General features: G+C 36.4%; 1 protein-coding gene across 5 annotated transcripts in view; it reads left to right on the top strand.

Annotated features, from left to right (window-relative positions):
- Window positions 1-14,717, top strand: part of DIAPH2 (diaphanous related formin 2) — an 891,422-nt gene that overhangs the window by 453,590 nt on the left and 423,115 nt on the right. The window lies entirely within an intron of this gene.

The raw sequence follows: 14,717 nt of genomic DNA, 5'->3' as shown, positions 1-14,717 counted from the left end.
ACAAACTGATTTTCCTGTCCAATGAAACCATACTAATGAAGGCATGGCAGAACTTTAAGAAGGAGGGCTGATGACCATGGAAGGGGGTTTATAAGCAGTTAATATTCAAATAAAACTCTGAATATCCAATTATCCCTAATAATTTTAGGGAATCTAAGAAGTATTTATATACATATAAATACATTTTAGCTAGTATTTGGGCAGCAAGTTGGCCACATTTATTGATTATTTTCTGTGGAGCCTTGTGCTAGATGCTTTGCAGGGATAAAGAGAAATAAAACATATGTCTCAGGCTTCCCTGGTGGCGCAGTGGTTGAGAGTCCGCCTGCCGATGCAGGGGACGCGGGTTCATGCCCCAGTCCAGGAGGGTCCCATGTGCTGCGGAGCGGCTTGGCCAGTGGGCCATGGCCGCTGGGCCTGTGCGTCCAGAGCCTGTGCTCCGCGGCGGGAGAGGTCACGGCAGTGAGAGGCCCACGTACCGCAGAAAACAAAAACAAAAACATATGTCTTTAGTCCTTGAGGGCCTGATGAGCTAGTTGCCAAATACAGAACATTGTAATACTAAAACAAGAGACAGGGAGGAAAATAGGGGAAAATGGGGTGGAGAGCAGGGGGGAGATGGCTTTTATATAATAGCACACATGAAAAATGATCTACGTTGTTATAAATACTGGTTAACTAACTACAAAATAACAAAGTACTCTGTTATTTATATGATAGCCCATACTATAAAGCTGCCCCCCTCTTCTTTAGAAAGGAAAAGCACAATACCAGCCTTACTTACAACATGTGCTTTACTTCTCTCCCACAAACCAAAGCTTAGATTTTGCTTTTCCTGACTTCTGTCATGGGGACGAGCACACAGACTTGCCATTCATTTTTTTTCATCTTTTTTTTTTTTTTTTTAAATCTGCATTCTCAGAATATCTCTTGCCTTTTATGGTACAGTAAGAGTATCTTTAAAACTGCTTTTCATAAGTTTCTACCTGCTTTCTATAATTAGGTCTTATTATTTTTAAAATTTTGGACAAAATTAATCAGTACCTGTTCAAAAACATTAATATAATGGTACCACTGTATGACTGTTATGTGTCTCTACCCTTCCTTATTCGCTAATTGGACAAAAAAAAATCAAGTAATATTTCTTTTGACAAGAGAATGTCCTGAGATTTTTCAGATAAATAAGAATGAAGAAAGTCACTGTTTAATGCTCTGTGTGAGGGATCACTCTTTGGAATCCAAGCAACTTAGTATGAGGAAATATAAGCTATTCAGAAGTTCACTATTTAGAAAAAGGAACTGAATCTTAAAATACAAGCAAATAACTAGATACTTTTTTTAAATTTTTATTGAAATATAGTTGATTTACAATGTTGTATTAGTTTCAGGTGTACAGAAGAGTGATTCAGTTATACATATATGTTTATATATTCTTTTTCATATTCTTTTCCCATATATATTATTACAGAATACTGAGTATAGTTCGCTGTGCTATATAGCACCAGCCCCAAACTTTTTGGCACCAGGGACCAGTTTCGTGGAAGACAGTTTTTCCACAGACTGGGGGCGGGGTGAGGGGGATGGTTCGGGGGGTAATGCAAGCGACAGGGAGCCCTGGGGAGCGGCAGATGAAGCTTTGCTTGCTGGCCAGCCCGCCGCTCATCTCCTGCTGTGCGGCCCGGTTCCTAACAGGCCAAAGACCCGTACCAGTTTGTGGCCCGGGGGTTGGGGACCCCTGCTATACAGTAGGTCCTTGTCGGTTGTCTATTTTATATATAGTAGTGTGTATATGTTAATTGCAAACTCCTTATTAGATACTTATATCAAAACAGAATATTTTACTTTGGAAACCTGTGCTGAAGGAAGTTGAAAAGCGTTGTAAGCTATTGAAAGATTTGGGGAGAGATGCTGATGTATGATTCCAAGGATTTTTCATCAGCCACAGCCTGGTTCATTCAAATCTTTTCATGTTTACAAGTTTCAGCTTTCATGAAATATACGAGAAATATAGAGAAAGGCCTGGGTACTTGTCAATTTCTGAAAGCATCTCTGTAGGTCTTTTGTTTGTTTGTTGTGTTAATTATTTCAGAAGTAAAATATGTTCACAATCAAGAGAGATTTGAACTTAACCTGTAATTTTTTAAAGTAACTTAACTAAAATATAATTGACATACAGTCAAATTGACTCATTTTTAAGTATACAGTCTGATTAAATTTGTTATTTGTATATACTGCAATCAAGGCACGAAACGGTTCTATCAACCTGTAGTTTCTTCATGCCCCTTTGCAGTCAATCCCCAATCCCAGCTCCAGGCAACCTCTTATTTGCTTTCGGTCACTATAGTTTTACCTTTTTTCTAGAATTTCATATGAATGAGATCATCCAATAATGTAGTCTTTTGTGTTACTTTGTATTTGGTGTGGCTTTCACTCAGCATAATATTGTGGCATATATCAGTAGTTCATTTTTATTACTGAATAATATTCCACTGTATGCATATACCACATTTTTATTCATCAGTTGATGGGCATTTGGGTTGTTTCTACTTTGTGTCTATTACAAATAATGCTACTCTTAATATTCATGTACAGGACATAAATTTCTTTTATCTTGGGTAAATACCTAGGACTGGGAGTGCTGTGTCTTATGGAAAGTAAGGTTTAATTTTAAAAGATACTGTTTTCCAAAATGCCTGTACCATTTTGTATTCACACCTACAATTAAACCATAAGGACATATCATTTCATACCTGTGAGATGGGCAAAATTTTAAAAATTCTGATAATATCAAGTATGACTAAGAATATGTGTCAAGGGGAACTACTGGTGAGAATGTAACTTGGTACCTCTATTTTGGAAAACAATTTGGTAAAATTTAGAAATGCTGAAGATACAATAACCAGAAATGCAACTCCTAGTATATTCTCTAGATAAGCGCTTACATAAGGACTCTGGAGACATGTACAAGAATAATCACTCTGTAGACATGTAAAGAAATAATCATTATCAATAGAGTAAAAAGACAACCCATAGAATGGGAGAAAGTATTTGTAAATCACATATCTGATAAAGGATTAATATCCAAAATACATAAAGAACTCCTACAACTGAACAACAACAACAAAACACAAGCAACCTAACTCAAAAATGAGCAAAAGATTTTAAGACATTTTTCTAAAGAAGATGGCCAATGAGCACATGAAAATATGTTCAACATCACTAATCATTAGGGAAATGTGAATCAAAACCACAATGAGATACCACTTCATATCCATTAGGATGGCTATTATCTAAAAAAACAGAAAACAAAAGTGTTAGAGAGGAAATGGAGAAATTGGCACCCTTGTGGATTGACTTGTGTGAATGTTAAATGGTCCAGCCCCTGTGGAAAATAGTATGGTAGTTACTCAAAAAATTAAACATGGAATTACTGTATGATGCAGCATTCCACTTCTGGATGTACACGTAAAAGAATTGAAAGCAGAGACTTGAACACATATTTGTATACCAGTATTCATGGCAGCATTATATTCACAATAGCCAAAGGTGTGAGCAACCTAAGTGTCCACTGACAGATGAATGGATGAGCAAAATGTGGTATATACATACAAAGGGATATTATTCAGCCTTTAAAAAGAAGGAAATTCTGGTATATCCTACAGCATGGATGAACCTTGAAGACATTATGCTAAGTGTAATAAGCCAGACACATTAGGACAAATATTGATAATTCCACTTAATTGAGGTACCTAGAATAGACAAATTAATAGAGACAGAAAGTAGAGTAGTGGTTGCTAGGGGGTGGGGAGGGGAGAGGGGGATGGGGAATTACTGTTTAATGGGTACAGTTTCAGTATGGGAAAAAGTTCTGGAGATGGACAGTGGTGATGGTTGCATGTACAGTGTTGAATGTACTTAACACCACTTTGCTGTATACTTAAAAATGCTTAAAATGGTAAATTTTATTTTATGTGTATTTTACTATAATAAAAGAATGTTCACGGCACCATTATCTATAAGAATATCAGTAATAATGTCTCCCCCACCCCCCGAAAAAAGGAAACTAGATAATGGAAATGGTCAACACGGGACTGTAACTAAAATTAATTATTTTCATGTGGTGGAATAATATACAGTCATGAAAACAAATGAATGGACATAGCTAATTATGTAACTCACCCCTAAGTAGCCGCTCCTCAGATTCTAATTATGCCAGATTCTAATTATACTTTAGCAAAATTACATATCTTGGGCCTTATTAAAGGTTATTCTTAAATAGCTAAAACCACTAGTGTTGCACCTCCAAATGTCATTTATTTACACTGTATATAGATAGCAAGATCAATTCTATACACCCAGTTGGTGGTGGTGATAATCTTTAAAGCTATGTACAGAAAAAAAAAAAAAAAAAAACCTCTTCCACCCACTCTCAAACCTCATGCATATAAAACAGTTTTGTTAAGTAAAATCCTCATGACAATAATGGTCACAAGTTTTAGTTAAATGTTTAAACCATTTCTGAGAGAAACCACTGAAGACCTTAGGGATGTTCATGCTTGTAAACTATTTCTATACCGATTTAGAATAACTTGATTTTGTTGAAACCATTCTCAGAAGAACTTCTATTTGGTAAGCCTCCTATAGGCAGTTGATTAACTAAGAGCCGTTGAAAGTGCCAGACCAGATTTTCTTTTTAAAAGTATAGACATAATTCATTAAGTCTTTCTGGCCTTTCCTCAAATAAGGACAAAATGGTTGTTGATTTGCCACTGGTGCTGGCTACTTCAGGCTAACGCATATGCAAGATATTCTCCCTGAATGCGTAAGTAGGGCTAGAAGGGGAAATGGTGAGAGGTGAAGCAGGAAGAACAGGAAAGCAAAATTTGCCTCTCCGGGAAACTCACATCGCCACTGTCCTGCTGGGCCTGGAGGTGCAATTGAGATGAATCCTTATGCCATTTTCATGTTGTCATGGTTTCAAGTTTAAGCCCTCCTTTCACAGATTGCTGCCATAAATTATGCTAACAAGTGTAAAACTCTTATACTGCTTGATTTTTACACAGTTGATATCATCTGTTCCCTTTTTATAAGAAATACCACTTAATACCGAAATCAAGAGCATAAAAACGGGACAGTCAGGCCTACATAAAGAATTAAGACATCTTTCTACCCTAGATTACATTTGGCTGAATTAGCGTCAGCCCTGGTCATGTAGTACCCAGAAAAGCATTTTGGGTGAGAGTTAGAAATAAAGCCAGGAAAGCGTGTATGAAACCTGTCTGGTCTCCGCTGTAAAGCTAATGTCTTTATGGTAATTGCAATCCTTAAAAATACATTATCTTTCTCAATGTTATTGCAGCGTGTGGTGGTGTTGAAGAAAGCAATAATTTGTAAACAACCCTTGGCAGAGAGCACAGAACTTAATTTTGTTTAAATAAAGGAGACAAACATTAGAATTCACGTGCTGTACCAAGACTGGCATGCAGTAGTAGTTGTTTTGGTATATGCACTGGAGCATTCCTGATTGCTTAAATATTAACTGTTCCATGAATATACAAATATAATAGGGAAAATAGGAGCCATGATTAGGGAAAATTTTTGCTAAAAGAACTGAAGTTGAATGATCTGATCGTATTGATAATCTAGGTGGGTTTATTCCAATGATTCAACCAGATTCCTTCACTGCATTTCACTGTCTCCTTTCCTTCTAAGGACAATTCGATGTAAATGTGGATCATGTGGCATTGCTATCCGTCAGAACCCTTTTCTTGACACAGAGGGATTAGGCAATTCTGGGTTTTCCTGAGTAAAGGGCCTGTTGATAAGTTTGCTGAATTTCATGTGGCCATTTGTATAAACACCAGGGGAAAAAGGAGGGGATGTGTCTAGAAAGGCCTTCCTTCTGATACAGTCTAGAGACATGGACTTTTATCTCACATTGAAGTTTTTTTCAATTTTTATTGAAGTATAGTTGCTGTACAATATTATGTAAGTTACAGGTGTACAATATAGTGAGTCACAATTTAAAAAAAAAATTAATGGTCGTACTCCATTATAGTTATTATAAAATATTGGCTATATTCCCCATGTTGTACAATATATCCTTGTAGCTTATTTGATACATAACAATTTGTACCTCTTAATCCTCTACTCCTATCTTGCCCCTCCTCCCCCTTCCCTCTCCCCACTGATAACCACTAGTTTACTCTCTAAATCTGAGTCTACTTCTTTTTTGTTACATTCACTACTTTGTTGTATATTTTAGATTATATCACATTGAAGTTTTAATACTCTTAGACCTGCTTAAACGCATCCTGAAAATTTTCCTTAAGTAACGTCCACTCTGCCTTACCACGGCATTTCTTACAATCTTTACATGAAAATCAGTTTCATCTCTGATATTCATCCTACAGCAATTCATGCAAGAAAACCTGGTGTTTATCCTGCACATTCTTGCTTCTTCTGGAAGAGAATATTCTCTGGCAGCTGGCTGAATATTTGCTTGTTTAGTCATTCTGAGAATTCTCTGGGCCACTCTGCAAGTTGGATGTAAGATTTCTTTAGCTGGGGGCATACGGTCCACAACTTTGTTCCTACATAGTTTGTGGTAACGCAGGAACACATTCTCATTCTTGGCCTTCCACCGCAAATGCTGTTGCCGACATTGGAGATGCAGTATCAGAATGTGCCTGCGTCATGGACAGGGATGATGCTTCCCCCCTTTTGCCCTCTTTCTCTTTACATTCACCCGCTGTTGTCTGATCTCTGTAGGTTCATGCGAAGAAACTCTGTTTCACATATGGGTCACGGTGTTTGTCTACTTAGAGCCAGTACACATTAGCCCGGAAATTAGGACTGGTGAAATACATTTGCAAGGCAAGACTTTTTAGGGAAAGCATTGAAACCTGATGTCTGCAACTGACATTTGTTATTCTGATTCAAAAATTCTTGAGTAAATATTTAAACACTAATTCAGATTTGCCAGTAAGAAGTGAGTTTGCAGCTTGAGTTAGAGTTGGAAGGGGTAAACGATCTCCTGGGTTACCTAGTCCATCCCTCTGAAAATACAGAGTAGACAAGACACACTGCAACATCATGTGAGTGTACTTTCAATACAGTTTTGGGTGAAGGATGAGGGACAGTTTAAAAGACTTATGAACAATGTATTTAGAATCTTCACAGCATGGGACATACTGTTTGAGTCATCTACTCTTACATAAGTAGATGGTAAATTATGATACAAATCAGTCTCATTTTTAATGTAAATTAAGAACATTCAGAGTGATTCTGTCCTTCAGATGCCACAGATTGCTAGCCTGTTCCTCTCTAGTTTTGAATTGACACTAAGCTTTGAAATCATATCGGCACTTCAACTTTTTATATGTGAAAGTAATTATGAGAGGGCCCAAGCAAGCTGTGGACAATTGCCAAGCATTTTCTTGCCTGGAAATTTCCTTCAAAGAAGTCTAGTGGTTCTCAAACTTTAGCATGCCTCAGAATCACCTGCAGGTGCTATCAGAATTTTTTGGCCAGTATATTAAATCACATATTGATGGACTCTGCCCTCAGAGTTTCTAATTCGGTCAATTTGGTGTGTGGCCCCCAAATTTGCATTTCTGTCAAGTTCACAGGTGATGCTGATACTGCTGGTTCAGGGACCACGGTTTGAGAACCAGTGAAATAGTCGGTGTCCGTCCATTTTCCTTTCTCATGATTTTTAATTCTTATTTCTTCCATTGCCTGATCCCCACAGGCCTAATTATGCTGAACGTATTCGGTACCAATAATTATAATAACCTTCCTTACTAGCCTCACCATTTTCCAGCTGCCAGCTCTGCTGCCCCCTTTATTATCTAGTTATTTGTTATCCATAATCAATATTTTCAATAAATTACCTTACATGTTACCTCCTCTTTCTGGCTGTGCATTGTTTTTAAGTCTGCACCCCTGGCACTGTATTGAAACTGTGCTTGAAGGTCACCAAAGATTTCTCTAGTCATCAAGTCAGTCCTCATTATCTTTGGCCTCTCTGTAGCATTTATTCATTCAACAAACATTTACTGAACAAAATTGATGTATTCCTCTTTCTTAAGGAGTTCACAATTTGGTAGATGAGACTCCTTGCATAAACAAAATTATATATTGTGGAATAAACCCTGTAACTAGAGTATATATAAGGCACTATGGGAAAATAAAAACAGAATTTATTAATTCTGTTCAGGAAAGTTAAGAGAGGATCATTAGCCCCGCTCTCCCTGAATGACCTGGTCCCCAACTCCCATCACCTTCATCATCCATGACACTTAATTCAGTCCACTATGCATTAGACACCCAGTGTACATAAGTTAACCATGTTGTGTTCTGGCACGAGGTCTTATTATCTGTTTACCTAGGTCAAGTTACTTAAGCACTCTAAACCTGGTCTCTTACCTATAAAATGGGCTTGTTAATAACTAAGTAACTGAATTCTTTTGAGGATTTTTTTAAAAAGGTGACCCATATAAAACACTTATCAAAGTGTCTGGCCCGTAAGCACATGACAGATGGGTTAAAAATATTTGTTCTCCTCCGCCTTAAAGGAGGTACAGGCTACTACCACCTGATGAAGGAAGAAGGCATTTAAGGTCAGGAAGAGCATAAGAAAATGGGTGGAAACCTTCATCCATCCGTGCATTCAGTAAATATGTATTAAGTGCCTGTTATGTGCCAGCCGTTGTTCTAGTTGCTGAGTGTATGAAAGTGAACAAAGCAGACAAAAGAAAAAAATACCCTGTACTTGTGTAGCTGATATTGTAGCAGAGAGAGACAGACAATAAGTAAATAAATAGGGTACATAGTATATTTGTGATAATCGCTATGGAGAAAAATAAAAGAGGGAAAGAGGTAAGAGGTGTTTTGAGAGTGGACTGCAATTTTAGATAGAGTAGCTAGGAAAGACCATAATGAGAAAGTGACTTTTGAGTATAGATCTTGAAAGATGGGAAGGAACTAGGCATGCAAGTGAGTAAAAGCGAAACCTTCCAGGCAGAGAGAAAGCACATGCACAGACACTGAGTAAGACACATGCCTAGTGAATTCAAGGAGCAGCTGAATGAAGGCCAGCATGGTTGAAGGGGGCTGCTGAGGGATAATAGCTAGAAATAAGATCTCAGTGGTAATGGGGGACCAGACCACAGAGGGACTTTTAGGTTATGGTAATGACTTACTCTGTGTGAAGATGGGAAGCTAAAGTAGCCTCTCATCACTTCTAATCTGGATGATGATCATGGTCATGATAATACATTATCTTATTCAATTCTACAAGTGTTATCTAATGCCCATTTTACGGATGAGAAAGCTGAGACATAGATTGTTTAGGTCACTTGCCCAAGGTCACACAACTAGTGAATGGTAGAGTCAAGGTTCAAACCCAGTTCTGTCTGAATCCAAAGGCTGTGCTCAATAACTGTTCTGATTAGAAATGTGAACTTTATTATATGAGTTGTAGAGAACCATTGGAATTTTTGAAGGAAGAGAGTGACGTGATCATACGGATGTTTAAGAAGCATTATTAGGTGAAATCATATAGGATAAAATGAAGCAGAGAGGATGGAATGGCCATGACCACCTTCTCATAGATTAGCTCCACATAGCTACCTACCACTTATGTTGAAAAAATGAACTGCCACCTCCTTCCCAAAGCCAGCTTACTCTAGAGTTATTGCTTCCTTATCATTGACACAATACAACCATTCTTTTAATCACCAGAACTAAAAACTTTTGGAGTCTTTGATTTTTCCCTTTCCCTCATCCCAAGTATTTCTTTTCAGTGACTTAATCCTGTTTGTCTTCACAATGTGTCTTGAATTTGTCTGTTCTCTGCCTTTGTTTACATGTACCATAGTTATCATTTTAACTATATCAGTCCTTGACATTTACCACCAAATTACTCTCCTACGTCATCTCCTTTCTGTATAATTTTGTGTTGTCTCCTAAATTCTGGGTTCCCTGAGGCTTTGAAAGTACCATGCATTGTTTATCTCTGATCCCTAGTGTCCAGCCCACAGTGGATCATCGAATGTACTTCTACATTCATAATCGCTTTGCTCCTGTCTCCCCTTATAAACGTATAGTGCTTCATTTCCCAAGGGGCACGTTGTAACTTTATTCTGGCATTCACTCTCACATAACTCTCAACAAATATGGTGTCCTGGAAGAGTCTGGGCTTTGGGGTCAGTCTCTCTGTATATATATATATATATGTATATATATATATATATATATATATATACATATATATATATATAATGTATATGTATATGTATGTACACACACATACTTAACAAGAGTAGAGTTGAATTTAGAAGTATTGCTCTATAGCCCACGCAAGTGGAGAGAAGTCTTCATTCAGAAAACATTGATTGCCTCCCTGGTATGTCCTAGCATGCTCCTAGGTACCGTGGATAATAAAAATTAGTAAAACAGGGTCTCTTCCCTTGAAAGAGCTCATACTGACTGGAAGAAACTACTGTGTTGAAATGTTTATAGTGAAGGAATATGGCAAAGGAAGGCATCAATTACTCCTTAGAGGAGTCTTCAGAAAGGAGGGGGTAGTTGAGTAGTCTTGAAATTTGAGTAGGTATTCACTTGGCAGATAGAAAAAAAAAAAAAAAAAGAGGAGGGTCTAGAGAGAGAGCAAGATGTACAAAAGCACAGTGGTATGACATTGCATGGTATGTTCAAGCAGTTGTAATCAGACTGAAGTGAAGGGTAGACCCCAGGAAGCAGCAGGGGACACATTAGAAAGGTAGGCAAGGGCCAGCTCTAAAAGGGCCTTAAATGTAAAACCAAGAAGTTTGTGTGCTTTTCTAGTAGCTGAAGGGAGACTTTGCAGTGGAAACTTTGAATGGGTTCTAATCATCCTAACAAAATTAAACATTTGAAAACTAACTCCTGTGTGGCGAGGTTAAATGAACTGAAATTGTTTGGTTTAAGAGAACAGGACACCTGAGAAGGGAGCTTTCATTCTCTGAGAGGTGGTTATACAGAGGATTGCAACCAGTTATTTTCAGTTTCCACTGACGACAGAGCAAGAAGAAATAGGCTTAAGATCTCAGTAGAAGGGAAAATTACCTATAGAAGGGGTCCTTCGAAGAAAGATTGTGTGTGACTGACGTAGGTGATTAAAATGTTGTTTGCTCAGGCTCTCTGGCTGTGTGCTGGCTTCTGTGTGTTCAAACCTCCTGATTTCAAAAACAGGGTAGAGACTGCAGGTTTTCAGGCTTGAATGAGAGTATTCAAAATAAAAAAAATCTTTTACAAGGCAATTAGTTATTCAGATATTTTGCTATCTGCCTAACTGAAGTTTTGGAAATGTATTTGAACACATCACATATAAATATTATCTTTCATAATATAGCACTCCTGTTTATTAGAAAAAAAGAAATGATCAGAATTTGCTAGAGAAATAGGTGTTAATTTGTTAAAGGTATTTTGTATTCATGTACCATTTCAGAAAGTTATTAAAGATTAGGTAGATACAGTTAGTATAAATTCAGTTATTAATCTTTATGTGTAACGTTTATTGTTCAGAGGATTATAATTAAAATTGCTATATGGTTTATTAACTGATGGCACTTTATCAGTGAATATAGTGAACTACTCTTTTTTTGTTATCATTCGTTAATAACTCACCTTATTAAGATATTATAAAATGTTAGTTTTTCAAATAATTCCAATTTCTGGAAGTACTGTTTGTGTTTTTATTGTTTGAAAATATATACAAGATAGAGGATTATAGGGTGACCATTTTGTTCATCCTTTTGCATGTTATAAAGAGAAGTCCTATATCTATCTCATACCCCTGCCTAGCTGGTGAGAGGGAAAGCACAGTCTACGATGCAAAATGGCACTTGGCTCCTGGCTGGAGTGAACCTTGAAATACTTACGGAATAGCTACCAGTGAGACTCTGGCAAACTGGACAAGTATTATTGGAATATTTGATGTTAATGTAAAAATAACATAATTTTGAGTTAACCCGATATCGAAGGGAAGAAAATTTTATTTCTTAATAAACTAACCCAAACACTTTGGAAGTGATTCTGAACATACTCAGGTTAGATTACCTTTGTACTAACCCGAGAGATGTCTATATCCAGCTAGTACACTTGGAAGGGCAAATTATTGCATAAATGCCATTAGCCATTAGAAGTGATGAAGGTGAATGTTCTTAATTGCCTTCTGTACTTGACATCGAACCACACAATAGGTCCTGAGAGAGATGATGGCTAATGTGTGGATCATGTAGATGTGGTAAGAGAGACTGAAGACATGATAATACAAAGTAAATATACTTTAATAAGTAAAAATGCTTTGCCTTTATATTTTAATATTATATATTCATTTGTTTTTGACCACGCCGCATGGCTTGCAGAACCTTAGTTCCCCGACCAGGGATCAAACCCGGGCCCACAGCAGTGAAAGTGCCGAGTCCTAACCACTGGACTGCCAGGGAATTCCCTTTATATATACATTAAATATATATATAATATAAATATATTCATTTTTAAATGATTGGTCTAAGTATCATGCACATAAAGAAAAATTTGAAAGACCACATATTCCCTGCCAGTTTGAAACCTTAAGATGAACTCTTGGTGTTAAGGTTATGTAAAAAATAAATATTGCAATACAAATTTAGCAGTTTGTCTACCATACCAAGGTATTTCTCAGCTTGACAGGATAGACACTTGGCCATCTTTGTCCCTGCTTTGAAGGGAATGTTACAATTCTAAAAAAATACATGCATACTCTGTCTACCCCTCTTTCTGATTTCGACAAAGATATTTAATAGTTAATGATATAAATGTTATGTATTGTTTATCTTTTAAAAATGTAACCATTGACTCTACTAAATTTTTTAACAGGAATTAAATTTATGGCCCTCCTTCTGGATAAATATTTATCAAATACAGTTTCTGAAAATTAAGCACTTATAAGCATGCATGTCAAAAAGGAAATTTTTAAATCACCCAGAAGATTGCCATATGAGCACAGTGCTATTTTTCTATTTTTGTGTTTTCCTTTCTTGTATTCGCCATGTGCATTTTAAAAAAAAAAATTATGATATACTTGTACAATTTAGTGTCCTAAAAAATTGGGTGGGTTTTTGTAGTTGGGGTGTGTGTGTGTATGCGTATGTGTAAATAATTTGTTTCCATAGAATTCACAAAATATAGATCAATTGCCTTTCCTTTAGGAAGATATGCCTTCAGTTTCCCTAAGCTCCTAATGTTTTTAGGATTTAGGAATTCAATTAATTTGTAAGAAAAAAAGAAAATGTTTATTTCCTTATTACTTGGAATATTCAGCATATTCTGAAGGGGATGCACTTTGTGAACATATAACACTGCAATCTCCGGTAAAGGCCTCTCTTTAGGAAAGTGAACCTCCCATTGATTCTTCTACAGCTGCAAGCCTTACTTAAGACAAGTTGCCCTTGAGGTTTTTGTTGGTTTTTGTTCTTATAGCTCGTTCTTGAATTGTGTCATTTCAACCTTGTAGTACTTAAAAGTGTTTGGTGGATCAGCATAATAATGCAAAATTTTAAATATTTTACCTACATGGGATAAATAGTAATCCCAGAAATTCTAAAATAAATCATTGTGGCCACTTCAGTTATCAGCATCATGCTTCCTGTGGCTGTTTGTTCTGAGCCTGAAGACTAACATTTCTCTTAAGTTGCTCATATCATTGGAACGTAACAGTTGTTAGAAGGCTGTAGCACAAAAAGTATGGGACTGATTGATTAAATACGATTTTTTTCCTTAGATACTAAAACAATAAGGATTAAATTACTCTGTAATTACCTAAATATCCTCCACAGCCTTTTCATAAACCTATTTGCAAAGAATATTCATTTATTCTAAACAGTAATCCTTAAAGCTGAAAACCCCAAATCAGTATGAACATCAGTGGACAAACCCGTCATCTAAGGATTATAGAATTAAATCATCCAATAGAATGAGAAAAGTTGATACTTTATACCATATTTATCCTTTGTTTTGAAGTAAATCCTTGATTTTATTTGCAGCTTAGTCTAGTATGAGAGTTATATTAAAGAAAACACTTAGATTCTCATCACAGATTTTTTTGGTCCTATACTTTAAAGACTTTTATCATTCTAACCGCAGCATCCCTTTTCTAGTGTCTCTGAAAAGAAGATACAATGTGTAGGCAGGCAAATAAAATTTGACATATTATCACAATTGTGTGGTCAGATTCTGTTTATAAATCAGCATAAAAAGCCTTCAGTTATTCTTTTTTGATGGCCCATGCAAGTAAACGAGGGTAAAACGTGCTTGCTCTTTTACATTCATTTGCATCAGCAATGGCCAGAAATAAATATTACCTCACAGACGAATCAAGCTTTCAAGAATATATTTCTGTGATAAAGCAAAGAACAGAATGCTGATAACATAAACACACATTCACTTGGACTATTATTATCAATACTTAAGTGAATGTTCTTTTCTCATGAAAAGAATAGTTCATTTTGCCATAATAATCTAGACATTTTAAGAAATACGGATTCATGTTTAATTTTTTACTTTTTTCGGTCATCTTTCTCTCTTTTAAAATGTGGAGTTCATTTTAAAATCCAGAGCATTGTCACTAGACCCCAGTAGGAACTACCCCAGACATTTAAAAAAAAATTTTAATTAGTTACAATGAATTG

Source organism: Pseudorca crassidens, chromosome X (assembly GCF_039906515.1).
Source record: "Pseudorca crassidens isolate mPseCra1 chromosome X, mPseCra1.hap1, whole genome shotgun sequence".
Classification (NCBI taxonomy): Eukaryota; Metazoa; Chordata; class Mammalia; order Artiodactyla; family Delphinidae; genus Pseudorca; species Pseudorca crassidens.
Note: the sequence above shows the minus strand (reverse complement) of the source record. Positions and strands in the feature narration are given on the sequence as shown.